The 19568-nt window shown below is 41.2% G+C and overlaps 1 protein-coding gene across 9 annotated transcripts in view; it reads right to left on the bottom strand.

Annotated features, from left to right (window-relative positions):
- The window catches only part of ZBTB20 (zinc finger and BTB domain containing 20), a 913066-nt gene that overhangs the window by 666997 nt on the left and 226501 nt on the right, over positions 1–19568 (bottom strand). The window lies entirely within an intron of this gene.

The raw sequence follows: 19568 nt of genomic DNA on the forward strand, positions 1-19568 counted from the left end.
AAGCACCTCTTACCCCCAAGGCCTCATGGCTCTAAGGGCTTGTTGAATTTAAACAAGCACATTTAAATCTTTGTCTTTAAATGAGTAAAATAAAACTCTTAACACCTAACACACAGTACTCTTCTATCCACCTACACTCTAAATGTGCATGTTTTAATTGTCTACCAGATCATAATGAGCATCTATCCATCCTCAAAATCAGAGAAAGCAGGACTCATGCTAGAAGTAAATTTACAATAAATGGTTTTATTCTTGATTAGCTATGTGAGTCTGGGAACACAGAGATTGGCACGTGCATAATTTAACTACCAAAAAGTATCAAAGTATCAGATGATCAGGAACACCTTGAAAATAAAGGTGACAGAAAAATAGTGAAGGAAAAACAAATGAGAAAAGCAAGATACTAACAGAAAAAAAATAACACAACTAAATGAAGACATTTAAGCCTTACCTCTCACTCAAAAAACTCTGCATTTACACACATCCTCAACCTCAGGTGTGAGCATACACACACACACACACACACACACACACACACACTTTAATAACAGAAATGTTACAACTATATGGCTTTCTTAAGAGACATACATGAGGCCTGGATTCTACTACTATTGCTGCTGTCAAATCTTATATAGTATCAGTGGTTTTAGTTTATCCTTGAATAAATGATTGATCATGACAGTTGTCCTGTATTCTTAACTGACTCCAGTACTAGTAAGTGAATACTGAACAAGACCTTTATTCAAATACACTATCAAAAAGCCACAAAAAATAATTATTATAATCTATACAATAAAGAGGGAATGTGTTAATTGGTCCTAAAGGTGTCCCAGTGACTACTGGTGACTGGTCAACAGGAGCTGCTGGGTGGGGACGGGGGCAGGGACTTCCACCACCAATGCTAACCTCACGCTGCCCTGTGGCCCGCTGCTGCTGGGCCCCCTCTGCAGGGGCCGGTAATGCCTCTCCTCCCTACAACTCCAGACCCGGGTGGAGGCAGGCCTGAGCGGTCCCCCCAGGGTCAGACCCATCCCCCCGACAGCATGTCTCTGCAGTGGAAGCGCACTGAACCTCACTGGGAGGTGGCGGGGGCGGGCAGGGACCAAGGCTAAACCCTCCCTCCTAGCCTGCCTGACCCCACCTTGGCCCAGCCAGCACCCCACTCCAGGAGATCGGAGCCCCACCCTGAGCACTTACAGCTGTGAAAAGGCCACATTTAAAGAATGGCTCCAAGCAGGGAGGTTTGACAGTTATTCCTCCTTCAGCCTTGCTGCCCCCCTAGGTCCCCTACTGCCCCCCCTGCCAGCGGCTCCAGGGATGACCACCACTACAGGGCTGCTGGCCAGAGCCCGCCCCTCCGAGGCCTGCAGAACCCTCTGCAAAGCTTCGATACCTACAGACCCAGGAAACAATCACGCCCTCCTCCCCTAATCAGCACCTGCTACCTGCGAGGGTACCTGTGGGGAGTTGGGGGTGAGCAGGCCAGCAGGGCGGGCAGTTGGGAGCTAGCTGGCCAGCAAAGGGAGGGGCAACTGGAGGCAAGCAGGCCAGCGGGGGGGGGGGGACAATTGGGGGTGAGCAAGCTGGCAGGGGGGGCAGTTGGGGCGATCAGGCCAGCCGTGGGGGACAGTTGCGGATGGTCAGGCTGGAAGAGGGGGCAGTTGGGGGCGAGCAGGCTGCGGAGGGGGGGGGGCAGTTGGGGCAACCAGGCCAGCCATGGGGGGCAGTTGGGAGTGATCAGGCCAAAAGGGGGGGCAGTTGGGGGCAATCAGGCTGCAGGCAGAGTGATTACAGGCAATCAGGCAGGCAGGCAGGTGAGTGGTTAGGAGCCAGCGGTCCCAGATTATGAGAGGGATGTCCTAGATTAGAGAGGGTGCAGGCCAGGCTGAGGGACACCCCGCCCCATGCACAAATTTCGTGCACTGGGCCACTAGTTATAATTATAAATTAGAAGAAACGTTTCTTAGCAAAAAAATGAATAAATTTTCATAGGTCAAATGGAAAATAAAAGATTTTGAATCTCATAAAGGAAACAGGAATTTAAAAAGTAGAATACCATTCTCTCACCTATCAAATCAATGAGAGTAAAAGAAGGAAAGAAAAATCCAATGTTGAAAACCTACACTGCAGTGGGGGTATAAATTGGCACAAATTTTTTTTTTAAAGAAAATCAAGCACTGACCTGCCAGCTTGGCTCAGTGGTTGAGCATTGACCTATGAACCAGGAGGTCAGGGTTTGATTCCCGGTCAGAGCACATACCCGAGTTGCAGGTTCAATACCCAGTAGGAGGCGTGCAAGAGGCAGCTGATCAATGATTCTCATCTCTCTCTCTCTCCATCTCTGAAATAAATAAAAATATATTTAAAAAACAACAAAACAAAATCAAGAACTATATTTCAAGAGCCTGAATAATCTGAATAATGATTATATGTTGTGTCAGTTTCAGTCCTCTGGTTACAAGAGCAGTTGGATGTGTGAGCAATTTATTGGAAGAATAACCTATGAATGATGAAGGGGGAGAGGTTTAGGCAGGAAGAGTGCTCAGACCATGATTGCCAAGTCTGACACATCTGAAAGGAGATAGGAAAGGAAGAGTTTCTTCATACACAGATTAATTCTGAGAAAGTCTCTGCCAAGCTAGTGCGGAGTCTTTGTGTCAAAGTTACCCCTTAGAATAATCCTGAGTTGTACAGGAACATGTTGGTTCTACTACCCTCAACATGCTCAGTCACTGGCTGGGAGCAGCCCAAGGGAAGCACAGTTGCGGTGTGAATGCCTGAATGCCATGATGGATCCAAAGGTGTAGTAGTAACTGGAGGTTGTCAATTACCTATGCTCTACACATTAGCTTCTCTTGAAAGAAAATCTATCCCAAGGAACTAATCTAAATACTAGGGAAAAGGAAGCTTTGACCACGAAGAAGCTCATAACAGTCTTTTTTTAAAAAAATAACTGAAAGCTGGAAACAATTTAAATGTCCAAGCATAAGGATTGAGTAAGTAACTTATATACTCAACAGAATATACTGTAGCTACTAAAATAGAAAAGGTTATCATATTTAAAGTAAAATTCAAAACTAAGATACAACAGATTAAAACCTTTGAAAAGATACATGTTAAGACTGGAAAAAAGTTAACCAATACAGTAATAGGAATATTTTCTTTTTCTGCTTTTTTTAATCTTCTAATTTTTCTTTAATAAAGTATATAATTTTTATTTGGGCGAATAAAGTAAGAAAAGTGAACAAAAGTGCATAATATTTAGAATGGAAAGTAAGGAAAACATGGAGATATGGTAGAAAAACCAAAGGAAAAAAATGACCAAAAAATGTAAAGACTAGTGTCTTTAAGAATTTTGGAAAACTCATGAATCCAACATATCGTTAAACAAAATCAAAAGTAGGATGGGGGAGTTTTTTTCATTTTAATCATGGTATTAGGTTTCTGAATGAAAATTGATATTTCATTGATGTTTCATACCCTCCTTTATGACTATTCAGTATTGGTATTCTACCATCACCCCAAGGAGTGTCTTCCGTGTGTGTGTGTGTGTGTGTGTGTTCCATAGTGCATTCATTCTTCAACATACAACTAAACAAACTTTTGAGAGTCACATCAGGCACTATACAAGTAAACAAAATGTCACAGTATAAAATGTATGTTTTAGCCCTGTATTCTAAAATTATTTATAGGAAGTCTATGCCCTAGGACTATCTGTCCATTGAGTACAGTACATTTCATTGTTTTTAGGCTGTCTTCAATATGCACATGAGTGACAGAGTCTGATTACAACTTGATTAACTCATATAAATGAAGAACAGAGGACATTATCCATTCATTTCTGACTCTCTTTGGATGATGGAAAGTATCCTGAATTCTTCTATATCGTGCCAACTGCTCTCAGAGTAGAACTCTATGTACTTAAACTCACTGGTTGCCTAGATTGTTGTCATACTCTCTAATTAGAAAAACATGGTTTCCAGGTCTATTTGAATGACATCTCTGATGTAATGCATACACCTATCTTCTTATTCAGCTTATGCATGTTTCTTTTTTCATTCAAAATCTGTCACTTAATGATCTGTGACCTTTAAATAATGATTACATGAATTAAAATAATGCGTAATTAAAATAATGCATAAAGGAGTTAATCTTTTCTTGATCATGTTACAATATGGGCCATGAGTGAATATCATCCATCCCCTGAATTTTATAATGGTTCAAGGATAAACTGCTTCCCCTTTGTAATTCAGTAAGTTTGCTGCAAAGGACCCTATTGCTTCTCCACTCAAGAGTGAGTAAAATGCACTCAGGGACCTTAGGGGACCTATTCTTAGTAAGATAAAATCCTGTTCCTGTTTGTTAAATTCACTGAATTTATAACTTATTGTTACTGACAAAGAAATTAATCCAAGCTTGTTACTGGACTGATCTCCTAAATCCACAGAGCAAATTTGGTGCCATTTAAATACATACATATATATATATATATATATATATATATATATATATATATATACACACACACATACATACACATACACACACACACATATATATGTATATATATATATATATGTATATATATATATATGATACTAATAAGTTACAGATAGGAAGGCATATTTATTATCAGAAAAATGAGAGAAATCTATATCAAAACTAGTTAAAGCCACTGAGCACTCTAGTCATCCAGTCTCATTAGCACCAATAATGATATTAATCACATACACTTACATAATAGTCTTACTTTGAGAAAAAAATTTCATATACATCATTTCATTTGTCCTCATAATGACTCTCTGAGAATCTAAGGTAAATGCTTTACAATGTCTCACTTTAATAAGAAGGAAATTAGAGATCAGAAAAGAAAAGAGGCTTGTCTGATAGCATTATGTAATTGGTGCTAGGTTATTGGTCACTTGACTCCTACTCCAGGGTTTGTTTTTCAGTACTTTCAAATAAAAATAATCCATGATTTACAATGGTTTTCTATAGTTTATATAAGCCATTTAGAGCCATAAATTTCCATCAACTATAGTAGTTGATAGTAAAGAAACAAAGTAGTTAACTTCCACCTACCCCCAAATAACCTAATCAAATTAGCATAAAAAGAGAACACCCAGCCCTGACAGGTTTGGCTCAGTGGATAGAGCATCTGCCTGCAGACTCAAGGGTCCCAAGTTCGATTCAGGTCAAGGGCATGTACCTTGGTTGAGGGCACATCCCCAGTTGGGGGTGTGTAGGAGGCAGCTGATTAATGTTTCTCTCTCGTTGATGTTTCTAACTCTCTATTCCTCACCCTTCCTCTCTGTAAAAAAATTAATAAAATATATTTTTTTTAAAAAGAGACAACACCCAGTGCTACTATGATAGCATGCCTAGTATCAAAACATCCCTCCTGCTGATCAAAACTATAAAGGTTGAATAAAATAAACTAATTTAAAAACTATTTGAAGGCACCAGGAACCAACCAAAGTGGTTTCAACTTAAAACTCAAGATACAGTAAAAAAAAAAAAAGGGAAATGATTGAAGTAAGCCATATAATATCTACCACTTTTACACTCAATCATTTAGTGATTCCTAAGTAGCACAGGACTGATAGAGCACAAAGCTCTGGATAAGAACATTAAGTAGTCTAATAGAGAGGAGAAAGGCAAAAAGTGTACTTTGTAGCTGTCAAGATAGCCACAACATGAGGAGCCAAGATCCTGGACAGAAGGTAAATGCAATGAGGTGAAACCTGTATCATTTTTCACTTTTAACCCCTGGGGCATTTTCAGATTCCTTTTCATGGGGTGAAAAACACAAAATCAAGCAGAAAACATCAACCTGAATACTAAAATATTATAATGTTCAATACCAAGGTTTTATGTTCTTTTGTTCCCAAGAAGTAAAAAACTGGTGTTTACGAACTACTTCAAAATCATTCCAGAATTTTATTTGAACCTGTAAATGGCTATTTATAGGAGGAAGGGCAAAGCAGAAAGAAATTAGTCATCACAATGGTAGAAACACAATTTTTAATCTTAATCCCTGATTAGATTAAGGTGAATTACCTTTATACTAGTTATTTTCAAGAAGAAAATTAAATCCTTCTTGGAAAAATGTATCACACAAAGCCTTCTCAGTTTTTCATATACAAAAGCATCAGGGATGCCAGGAGTTATGATCAAATTACAAAAAATCTAAGAGGAAAAAAATAAACACAAATTCAAAAGATAATACAACAAGAAAATAACTGGTACAGACATTTAAACACTATGATTAATATAGTTTGAAACATGAAGGGGGAAATTGAGAATTACCAAAGAACAAGGATCTATAAAAATGTTAAATTATATTCTAGCCTTAAAAATAAAATAACTGAAATTAAGATTACCATCACTTGATTTAATAATAGCAGATTAGACACAAAAAAAGAAGGGATTCATGATCTTGAAAATAGGTCAATTTAAAAAAAGCCAGACTAAAACAAAAAAGGAGTAAGAATGGAAAAGATAAGAAAAAAGATAGATGGGACAGGGTTATAATGAAAAATGTCTAACATACAAATAATTCCAGTTCCAGAAGGAAATGGTAGAAAGAATAGGTAGAAAAATATTCAAAACAATAATGATCAAGAATTTTTCAAATTGACAAAACCTATCAATCCATATATTCAAGAATGTCTAAGAACTCCAAACAGGATAAATAAAAAGAAACTGACACAAAAGGACATACATTTTTAACGAAACTTCTTAAAATAAAATCAGAGAAGAAATCTCAAAAGTGTCAGAGAAATAAAATGCATTACTTTCTAAGAAGTAGTAAATTTGATAGCTGATTTCTCATGAAAAACAATGGAAATCAGAAAACAAAGCAATGATAACTTTAACATGCTTTTAAAAACTAATTGCCAACCTAGAATTCCATAACAAATGAAACCAGCCTTCAAAATGAAGGCCAAAAAGAAAATATTTTCAAGAAAACAAAACTGAGAACAAAATTTAACAATAGTAAAGGATATCTTTCAGGTAGAAGGAAAATTATCTCAGACCATGAGATAGAAATTCAGGAAGAGCTCTGGCTGAGTAGCTCAGTTGGTAAGAGCATCGCCCCATGCACCAAAAGGTTGTGGGTTCGATTCCCAGTCAGGGCACACTCCTAGGTTGCAAGTTTGATTCCCACTCAGGGTGCATATGGGTGGCAAATAATCAATGTTTCTCTCTCACATCAATATTTTTTCTCTCTTCCTTCCTCTCTCTCTAAAATCAACAAAAACATATCCTTAGGTGGGAATTAAAAAAAAATAAATTCAAGTAGATATGTAAGCTTATTATATATAGGAATTAGAGCACCTGAAGGATTAGAATACAGGACAATAGCAAAAATTGTGAGAGGGGAACAAATACACTTTACTTACTGGAAAGAGATAAAAGGAATCCATATATATATATATATATATATATATATATATATATATATATATATATAGACACACACACACACACACACACACACACACACACACATATGCCTATAGTGACCATTACGACAGAATGACTGGAATGACCAGTTGACCAATCACTATGACATGCACTGACCTCCAGGGGGCAGACACTCAATGCAGGAGCTGCCCCCCGGTGGTCAGTGAGCTCCCAAGGCCCCTCTCCCAGGCCAGCCGGCCCCATCTGCCCCTGGTGCTAAACCATTAGTAAAGACCTGCTTCTGGGTAGGGGCTGCATACGTAGCAGAGCAGCTCCCTCACTGTGATCTATTGAAAGTCAGCCCTGGACATAAGGGTTTGTCTCCCTCCTGTCCTCTCCCTTCCCCAGGGGCTGCCCACCCTGTGTGGTGGTGGCACGGTGGTGAAGGAAGGAGTGGGGGCAGAGAACTGCATGGTGGCAGGGTACTGATGGCGGCAGTGGTGTCTGGCATCCATTCCTTCTGCTCCTGGCCCCACGATCGTAGCCTCCTCTCCCAACCCCTCTGGACCCTCAGGCCCGAGCTGGGAAGGGGAACCAGGGGTGGGTGGCGGTGGATGCAGCCCCTTTCCCAGGGAGACCAAGGGCAAGCTCCCTCCTCTGGGCCAGCGGCCAACCTCCCACGGTCCTTCCCCCACCCCCATGCATGAATTCGTGCACCAGGCCTCTAGTTATTTATAATAGGCTTTATTTAGATAACAATGAAAAAAATTAAAAATATAGCTTAGTAAGGTAAAATAAGGGGAATGAAATAAAAGTATAGCCTAATAATGAGGAAGTTAAGAAGGGAGAAATGGGAAACAAAAAAATGTAGAAAAAGTAAAAAATACAGTAAGATGATAAAATTAAATATACAAATATTACTAATTGTATTTAATGCAAACTGACTAAATATTGTACTTGAAAGACAAATACTGTTAGACTGCAAATTAAGAACAACAACAATATGCTATTCAGAAGGAACACATCCTATATAATAAAAGCCCAGTGACCAAAACAGCATAATGACCAGAGACCAGAACGACTGCCACCCCTCACCCTGGCCGGCCCTGCCCCCCAGTGAGGATCCCCCACCCCAATTGGGGGCATGGCTGGCCTATAAATGACCCGCAGCCCATTGCCCCAGCCAGCACCAGCTCCCAGCGGGGACCCCCACCCAATGAGGGGTGGGGCCGGCCAGCAAATTGCCCCTGGCCCCTCACCCCGGCTGGCCCCACCCCCTAGTGGGGACCTCCATCCAGATCGGGCCCGTGGCTGGCATGCAAACAGCCCATGGACCCTCACCCCTGCCGGTCCTGCCCCCCAGCAGGGACCCCCACCACGATCATAGGTGGGGCCGGTCAGCAAACCACTCCTAGTCTCTGGCCCCAGCCAGCCCCACCCTCCAGCGGGGACCCCCACCCTGATCTGGGGCTCCCAACAGGGCAGGTGGGCCGGCCCTCACCCATGCACCGGGCCTCTATCCTATACAATAAAAGGGCAATATGCAAATTGACCCTAATGGCGGAACGACCAGAACGACCACTCGACCAGTCACTATAAGGTGCATTGACCACCTCTTGGCACCTTTCTCCAGCCAGCAGGCTCCAATCGCCCAATGGCAAACGAGGAACCAGGGGTGGGTGGCGGAGGATGTGGGTGGTGCCAGGCCAAGGTCCCCACCCCACCAGTGGCCCCACACACAGAGGGTAATCTGGGGCGAGGGGTGGGCCAGCGTGTAGGCGAATGGCCGACTTCTCAGTTCCTCCCCCTGGCTGGCAGGCTCTGATCACCTAATGGTGAACAGGAAAATGGGGGTGGGTGGCGGCGGGGGGCTGGACCGGCTGCAGGCAGCTGGGTAAGAAGGCCCTGATTGCAGGCCAGGCCTAGGGACCATACCCACACACAAATTTCATGCGCCGGGCCTCTAGTCTTAAATATAAGCATACAGAAAAGTTGAAAGTAAAAGGTTAAAAAAATTACTAGTCGGTCATCACTTTCTTTTGGAAAGCTAGTATAGCTATATATTATAATAGCCTAAGTATAATTTAAGACAAGATATAGGACAAGAAGATTATTTAATAATGAAAAGAGGTACTTGCTAATCTACTAGGGCAGTGGTCGGCAAACCATGGCTCGTGAGCCACATGCGGATCGCGAGCCACGGTTTGCCGCTCTGTTGACTAAGGAGTTTGCCGACCACTGAACTAGACTAAATGTTACCATGTAGTTGGAAGCTGTGAGGATTAGGCAATTGTGGCATACTGTGTGCAAAGAGGTAAAGGGTAGTATATGACTGGTTGGCAAACTCATTAGTCAACAGAGCGGCAAACCGTGGCTCGTACTAGGGAGATATTACCATTCTAAATTTGTTCATAATAATATAACTTTACAAAGGTAAAAACAATAGAAAAGGAGAGAGACAAATTCACAACCATAATAGAAAATTTTAACATGTCTCTCTCAGTATATCTTTTTGTATATCTTTAAAAAAACTGAATAATTTTAAACCTTTCCATAAGAAAAACTTCTGGCCCAAATTTAATATTTAATTTAAAACCTTTCCATAAAGCCAGAAGCCAGTTCTGGCCCAAAAAGGTAAATTCTTGCAAGTACCTAAAGAAAAAAAAAATAGCACTAATCATACACAAATTACTCTAAGAGTAGAAAAAAAAATGAATACTTTCCAACTCATTGTATGAGAATAGTAGGACTGTGCAAACAAAACCTGATAAGGGTCCTAAAAATAATATTTCAGGCCAATCTATCTATTGAATATACACATAAATATCTTTTTTTCTATCAACAAATACTTTATTTATTTTTTACTATCTTTGTTGTTGAAAGTATTTCAAATGTCACCCTCCCACCTCAATAATCCCCTCCTCTCTACCCCCACCTTCTCCCCAAGCCTTCACTGCACAGAAATATCTTTAAAATAATATGAGCAAACTCATTTCAGTTCCCTGTGTGTTTTTTTAAAGGATAGCACATCAACACCAAGTTGGGTTGATTCTAGGAACGCAAGGGTGGATTAACAGTTTTTTTAAATAACTGAATTTACCACATTAATATATTAAAGGAAAAATCTTTATGAGTTCAAATAGCTCCATAAAAGTATGTGATAAAATTCAATACCCCTTCATGATTTAAACACACACAAACACACAACCAACTCAACAAACTGAAGAATCAAAAGGAACTAATTCAATACTAGAGGACCAGTGCATGGACTCGTGCACCAGTGGGGTCCCTCGGCCTGGCCTGTGCCCTCTCGCAATCCAGGACCCCTTGGGGGATGTCGAAAAGACAGTTTCAGCCCAATCCCCACAGGCCAGGACGAGGGACCCCACCATGCACAAATCCATGCACCGGGCCTCTAGTATGCATATAAGATCTTTGGTTAATCTCTTCCTCCCGCCCCCTTCCCTCTGAGATTCATCAGTCTGTTCCACGTTTCCATGGACGTGCATTGAGTGTCTGCCCCCTGGTGGTCAGCGTGCGTCATAGCGACCGGTAGAATGGTGAAACAGTTCAATGGTCAGCCGGTCAGTTAGGCTTTTATATATACTAGAGGCCCGGTGCACAAATTCATGCATGGGTGGGGTCCCTCGGGGTGGCCTATGGAGATCGGGCCCTAGCTCGCACCCCCAGCCTCACAGCCCCACAGCCCCACCTGGCACCCCACCTTGGTCTGGTGCCGCCTCCTCACTTGTTCTACCATCTGGTCTGTGGGGCGATCGATTGGGGCCAGGCCCCCCACCTGGCTCCCTCAGTGTATGGGAGCTGGGTGGTGGCCCTGCCACCCGCCGCTGCCACTGGTCGCTGTCTGTGGGGCGATGGGTGGGGCGATAAGGCCCCTGCTCACACCCACCGTGGCCTGGCACCGCCCACTCACCTGCTCTACCATCCTGTCGCGGTCCCACTCTCTTCGGGGCCTATCTGGGCTGGCAATGCCTCCACTGCCACCTGCTGCCAGCACTGCATCACCAATGCCTGCCATGTTCAAGGCCACCCCCGGGTGTCATAGCGAGCAGTCGAACTCCAGGTCTCCCGGTGGAACTCTGGGTCGAAGGACCACCCAAGGGGACAATTTGCATATTAGGCTTTTATTACATAGGATGATAGATGGCATTTTAAATTTAAAAGAAAAAATCTAGAGCAGACATTACGATTCCATTCAGTAATGTCCTAGAAATCCTACATAATGTAACAAGTCAAGAAATAAAATTTAAAGTTATATGGAAGGCACCAACTTCTAGTTATAAGATAAATTACAGGGGGAGAACCAAGATGGCAGCATAGGCAAATGCTTGTACTCACTGTCTTCCACAACCACATCAAAATTACAATTAAAATACAGAACAACGATCATGGAGACTGGTAGGAGGTGCAGAGACATGGAAGGGCTGGTCCAGCATCCACGTGTGCTGCTTTTCTTAATCAGGCGGGAGATCACCTCTGTGGAGATCATCCGGAGCAGCTATGATGTCCCAGCCCTACACCAGACTTGAAGCACAGGGTCCCAGAGCTGGGGAAATAAATCCCTACGGACAGTAAGAACTATGGGCTGTAAAAACCAGTGCGGATTTGGGCTGAGTGACACAGCTGCTCCTCTTAAAAAGCCGGCACCACAAACTGAATTTACAAGCTCCTGCTTCATCTGAGCTCCAGTGCCAGGCAAGGCTCTGGGGGACCCAGACACATAGGAGGAGAAACTGGACTGTCTGGCATCAGGCCAGGAACTCCGGGGCAGCTTTCTCCCACATGGAGGTGCTTGCAATGGTCATTGTTCCCGTGCTGTGACCTCCAGGGTTGCAGGGCTGACTGGCAGCCATTTCTGTTTGCCCAGCCCTGGTGATTCCCTGAGGACCCACCCCACCCAATGTACAACCCCACCCAAGCTGTGTTCACTGGCTTTTTCATATGAATGGCCTATCCTTGCTCAGGCTAAAACCTATCAAACAAAACCTGTCAAGGAGCCCAGACCTATCAATAAAAGGCCCAAGACTTGGCATCAGCACCAGCCTGCCTTGCTTCACAGCTAGGCCTCGTCTGAACACTTCCAAATACGATACAAAGAGGAGGAATCTGCAGATCTCTCTGTAGCTCCTGCTGGGTGGCCCCAGGCAATGGCTGACTTTGCACCTCTTTGGAGACCCAAGAGCCAGTGTACCCAGTAGTCAGTGTCAGACCATACCAGATTACAACTCTTCACATCCATAAACAACACACTCAAGGGGCAGACTCAGTGAGCAGCAAAGCCCCACTGAAGCAAGTCCTGCCCCATAAGGGTGTCTCCTGTGCAGCAGCTTTCCCACTATAGTCCCAGCTGGTCCCCAGTGCCAATTGGTCTGGAGGTCAATTCCGCACAGTGATACCAACAGCAATCAAGGCTCAACTACAACAAGACTGTGCACACAGCCCACAAAGGGGGGCACCTAGAGTGTCCACCTCATGTGATTGGGGAGACTGGGCCACTGGGACTTAGAGTACACCTACTACACAAGGCCACTCTATCAACTCAAGGAGACTTAGCAACTACCCAATACATAGAAACAAACAGAGGGAAGCAGCCAAAATGCAGAGACAAAGAAACATGTCACAAATTAAAGAAATGGAAGAAATGGAAGAAAGCAAATTACTGGATATAGAGTTCCTAACCACAGTTATAAGGTTACTCAAGAATCTTCTAGAAACCTCCAACAAACTTAGAGAGACTTTCAAGGACCTTAGTGAGAAAGCCAAACACATGAAAAAGGACCAGTCAGAAATTAAGCATACACTGACTCAAATAAAGAATAATATACAGGGATTCAACAGTAGACTAGAGGATCCCAAGAATCAAATCAATTATTTGAAATATGAGGAAGAAAAACACCCAACCAGAAGAGCTAAAAGAAAAAATAATCCAAAAATATGAAGTTAGGATAAAGAGCCTCTGGGACAACTTCAAGCATACCAACATCTGAATTATGGGGGTGCCAGAAGAAGAGAGAGCAAGATATTTATTTGAATAAATAATGACAGAAAACTTCCCCTACCTGATGAAAGAAATAAACTTACAAGTCCAGGAAGCACAAAGAAGCCCAAGCAAGAGGAACCCAGAGATGACCACACCAAGATACATCATAATTAAAATGCCAAGAGCAAAAGACAAAGAGAGAATCTTACAAGCAGCAAGAGAAAAGCAGTTAGTTACCTACAAGAGAGTGCCCATAGGACTGTCAACTGATTTCTCAACAGAAACTATACAGGCCAGAAGGGAGTGGCAAGAAACATTCAAAGTGATGAATAGCAAGAACCTACAACCAAGATTACTCTACCGAGCAAAGCTATCATTTAGAGTTGAAGGTCAGATAAAGAGCTTCAGAGACAAGAAAAAGTTAAAGGAGTTCATCACCACCAAACCAGTATTATATAAAATGCTGAAGGGTATTTTTTAAGAAGGTAAAGATAAAAAATATGAACAACAAATTGGTAACAAATACATATCTATCAACAATTGAATCTAAAAATCAAACGAATAAAAAAGTCTGATGAACAGAATAAACTGGTGAATGGAATAGAATCAGGAGCATGGAAATGGAATAGACTGACGATTCTCAGAAGGAAAGTGGTGTGGCGGGTGTAAGAAGAGATTAGGAAAAGATTTTATATGCATGTATGCATTATCTATGGACAACACAGACAATAGGGTGGCAAGGGCCTGGGGTGGGGTGGGAACTGGGTAGAGGGGAGCTATGGGGGTAAAAAAGAGGGACATCCGTAATAATCTCAATAAGATTAATTTTAAAAATAAATAAATAAATTATAGGGGTTTAACATGACAGTACTGTACAGTATACTTGAAAATTGCTAAGAAAGTAGATCATAAATTTTCTCATTAAAAAAATAAAAAATAAAGAAATGATAATTATGTCAGGTTATGAAGGTATTAACTAACCCAACTATAGTGATAATTTCACAACATATAAGGATATTAAATCATTAATTGTACAACTACACCTATACAGTTTTATATGTCAACTAGAGGCCCGGTGCATGAAAATTCATGCACTGGAGGTGGGTTCCCTCAGCCCAGCCTGCCCCCTCTCACAGTCCGGAAGCCCTCAGGGGCAGAGGCGACCCGGCAATCAGGGTAAGGGAACACCCCCATCACACCTCTGCTGCTGCCACTGCTGGCAGTGCAAGCCTCGGCCGGCCCTGGTTACCTGAGCCTCAGGCGGCCCTGGGCATCTGGGCAGCCACTGTCTGAGGCTTGCCTGCACCTCAGGCTGGCCCTGGGTGGCTGGACAGCTGCCATCTGAGGCTTGCCTGAGCCTCGGGCGTCGGCTGGGCAGCCACCCTCTGAGGCTTGCCTATGCCTCGGGCCGGCCTTGGGCAGCTGGGCAGCCACCATCCAAGGCTTGCCTGCACCTCAGGCCAGCTCTGGGTGGCTGGGGGGCTGAGGGGACTGGGGGACTCCGAAGGCAGGCACGTGGCAAGGCCGTGCTCACCTGGGGGCAGGCCCAGCCTTGCTGTGCACCTGCCACTCCGGCGGGGCTGAGTGGACTGGGCGTCACCATCTTGTGGCTGTGGGCGCCACCACCTTTGAGGGCGTGGCAGTGAATTAGCATATCCCATCTTTATTGGCTGTGGGCGCCGCCATCTTTGCAATGGCTTGAGGGTCAATTAGCATATTCCCTCTTTATTAGATAGGATTATATCTCAATAAAGCTATGAAAAATAAAGGTATATTGCATGGAAATTTAGACATCAAACTGTAATTATTCACAGAAAATATGATCGTGTTCTAAAAATTCCTAAAGAAACCATAGAATATAATAAAAATAATAAATGAATATAGCAAGATCTGTGGCTACATGGTGAACAAATATATATAAATGAGTTTTTTTCTTATACTGTATACTAGCAACAGGCATTTTAAAAATGAAACTTAAAACAATATCCTTTATAAAATCATAAAATAAAATTGAATACTGGGCATAAATCTAACAAAAAGTATGCAAGTCCTCTGCACAAAAAAACTATGAAACAATCCTGAGAAAAATTACAGAAGACTAAACTAAGTGGTAAATATAATGCATTTATAGATTGGATACTAGTTTTTCCAAAATGAAATTGCAATCAAAATCCCATAAAATTCTATTTTGTGGATACTGACAAGAAAACTCCAAAATTTTGATTGAAACATGATACCAAGAATAACCAAAACTATAGAAGAACAAATCTAAATGATTTATAAAACCAGGTATAACACTTCTAAATCCATATTAATTAGCAATAGCAATGTATTATTAATAAAAGGATAATAATAATAAACCAATGCAACTGAAGAGAGTTCAGAAGTATACCCAAAAATATGTAAGTACTTGAATTATGATAAAGACACTCCTGAAGTACCTGGGGAAAGGACAAATTGTCAACAAATGCTACTAGGTCAATTAGATACCCCATCAAAAATAAAAAAAACAAACAAATAAATTAAATGAATCCTATCCACCCCAATCCTCACCTCATAGTTTACTCACACACAAAAACAAATGAAGTCTTTGTAATGCAGACCTAAATGTTAATACCAATGATAAAATTTCAAGAAGATAACAACAACAAAAATGTCTTCATGATCTTGTGGTAGACAGAGGTTTTCCTTTTTAAAACAGGATATAAAAAGCACTAAGTATAAAATAAGAGAATATAAATTAAAGTTAACGAAAATGGAAAAAATTGCTTATTGAAAGAAATTATGCTATATAATAAAAGGCTAATATGCAAATTGTCCCCTCGTGAGCTTGACTGACCGAGATTTCGACCGCTCACTATGATGTGCGCTGACCACCAGGGGGCGGCACAGAATGAAGGAAGGCCCTGGCCAGAAGCCAGCAGCTGGGGGAAGGAAGGTCCCGATAGGCCCTGATCGCCGGCTAGGCCTAGGGACCCTACCCGTGCACAAATTTCGTGCACTGGGCCTCTAGTACAAGAATGAAAAGACAAGTCTCAGAGTAAGAGAAGACAGAAGTAATATATATATATATTTGATAAAGGACATATATTCACACTATATGAAGAAACACCTACAACTCAATAACAGAAATAGTAACAAACCCAACTGTAAGGTGAGCAATAAACTTCAACACATGCATTATAGTAAATGATATCTAAACAGAAAATAAACACATGAAAAGATTTTGAATTTCATCAGCAACTTAAAAAATGCAAACTAAAATCATAATGCACTACCATGCCACATATACCAGAAAAGCTAAAATTAAAAAGACAGCTAATACTAAGTGTTGTCAAGGATTAGAGCAACTGACAATCTCATATACTGATACCAAGAGTAGAAATTGGCCTGGCTGGTGTGGCTCCATCGTTGAGCATCAACCCAAGAACCAGGAGGTCACTGTTCAATTCCTAATTATGGCACATGCCCAGGTTGAGGGCTTGATCCCCAGTAGGGAGCCTATAGGAGGAAGCTGATGGATGTTTCTCTCTCATTATTGATGTTTCTATCTCTTTCTCCTCCATTTCTCTCTCTGAAATCAATAAAAACAATTTTAAAAAAAAGAAATCGCTATAATCATTTTGGAAACTTTTGTCAGTATCTACTAAAGCTGAACATAGGCACATCGTCATTATCACCCTTTGGTATATATCCAACAGAAATACTTAGACATGGCCCTAACCGGTTTGGCTCAGTGGATGGAGCGTCGGCCTGCGGACTGAAGGGTCCCAGGTTCGATTCCAGTCAAGGGCATGTACCTTGGTTGCGGGCACATCCCCAGTGGGGGGTGTGCAGGAGGCAGCTGATCGATGTTTCTCTCTCATCGATGTTTCTAACTCTCTATCCCTCTCCCTTCCACTCTGTAAAAAATCAATAAGATATATATTTAAAAAAAAAGAAATACTTAGACATGTACCACAAAACATGCACTAACAGCAGTCGCCAATCAGTGGTCCGCGGTAAACTATAAATGACCAAATGTCCATCTACTGAAGAATAGCTTAAAACAAAATTGTGATATATTCATATACAGGAATATTATAAGGTAAAAAAAATGTATTTTAAAGTCTAAAACTACACATAGAAGTAACACAACATGAATAAATCTCACAAACATAAGCAAAGAAGATATATCACATGATTTTATTTATATATTATTCAAAAAGTCAAAACTTTTCTATTATATATAATAGATAAGTTATCCCGGGGGAGTAGGAGTGGAAGGAGACATGAAAGGACTTCTGTGGTATGGCAATGGTTTGTTTATCGGTCTGGGTACTGCTTACTTGGGTATGTTGACTTTTGGGAAATTCACCTAGGTATATGCTTAAGATTTCTGCCCATTTTTATATTTATGTTTTATTGCAATAAAACATTTCATTAAAAATAGCTTAGCCTGGTTGGTGTTGCTAAATGGTTAGGCATTGACCTACGAACCAGAAGGTCACAGTTCAATTCCCAGTCAGGGCACAGGCCCAGGTTGCAGGCTCGATCCCCAGAATACAATCAATGATTCTCTCATCATTGATGTTTCTATCTCTCTCCTTCTTCCTTCCTCTCTGAAATCAATAAAAATCTATTTTTTAGCCGAAACCGGTTTGGCTCAGTGGATAGAGCGTCGGCTTGCGGACTGAAGGGTCCCAGGTTTGATTCCGGTCAAGGGCATGTACCTTGGTTGCGGGCACATCCCCAGTGGGGGGTGTGCAGGAGGCAGCTGGTCGATGTTTCTCTCTCATCGATGTTTCTAGCTCTCTATCCCTCTCCCTGCCTCTCTGTAAAAAAATCAATAAAATATATTTTTTTTAAAAAAATCTATTTTTTTAAAAATAGCTTAAAATACAATTGTGGTCACAAGCGGGTTGGTGAACTCTCGTTGCTTTCATGTTTCTCTCTCTGTCCTCTCACAACTTGTTCCATGGGTACAGTAAAAGAAATGTGCATGAGAGTGGAGTAAATTAAGCCTCAGCTTATTGGCTGGAGGACCACAAAGGGAAACTCTAGGGACCTAAAAAATATCATGGGGAGAAAAGAGCTTAAGAAAGTAACCCCATAAAGTTATAAAATTCTGGGCTCATCCTGACCTGCACATACATGGATCTGTTTTTAATCAGTGTACAAAAGAAATTACAACTAAATTAAAAGACCAGTGCGTAGGTCCAAGACTGGCCACTGGCACACATGAAGGAGAGATCTGACAAACACTAAAAATAAAACTGGCATTGGAATCACAGAAGGTAGCTTGTAACTTATGACCTAAATCTAACCAAATCAATTGCCTTCCTAAACAAAAACATCAACATTCTCCACAGAATTTAAATAAGATTCAAAGTCTCATAACATAATATTAAAAATGTCCAGAAAACAACCAAAATTACTAGGCATATGAAGAACCAGAAAAATCTCAACACACATGAGAAAAGATAATTAACACTCACAAACACTGAAATGAGACAGATGTTGAAATTATGTGCAAAGATTTTAAATTCGCTCTTATAAAATTGTTCCAACAAGGAACAGTCTGGAAACAGAAAAATAAAATAAACAACAGCAACAAATCACTGTATGCTCTCAATAACAATGACGATGACAGAGAAAAAAGTCACTGAGCTGTAAGATATATCAATTGAAATTATCCAATATGAACAAAGGGGAAAAATAAAAAGGAGTTCAAAGATTTGTGGAACAAGAAGTCTAGCATTCATGTCATCAGAGGATCAGAAGGAAAGGAGAAAGAGTACAGTGCTGAAAAATTTTGAAGAAATAATGGCTGAAAACTTCTCAAATTTTGTAAAATACATTAACCTATATATTTAAGAAGTATAAAAAACTCCAAACAGAATAAAAACAAAACAACCAAGTCCAAATATATCAAAAGGAAGCTGTGGAAACTAAAGGTAAGAAATGATATCTTGAAAGCATCCAGAGGAAATCACACATTAGAGGAACAATGATTCAAATGACTATGGATTTCTCATTAGAATCCATAAAAGCCAAAAGGAAATGACACAACTTTTTTAAAGTGCTGAGAGAAAAGAACTGTCAACATAAAATTCTATACCCACTTAAAATATCTTTATAGACCAAAGTAAAATAAACACCTTGTCAGAGAAAAAAG

This window comes from Plecotus auritus (genome assembly GCF_963455305.1).
Source record: "Plecotus auritus genome assembly, chromosome: 2".
Lineage (NCBI taxonomy): Eukaryota > Metazoa > Chordata > Mammalia > Chiroptera > Vespertilionidae > Plecotus > Plecotus auritus.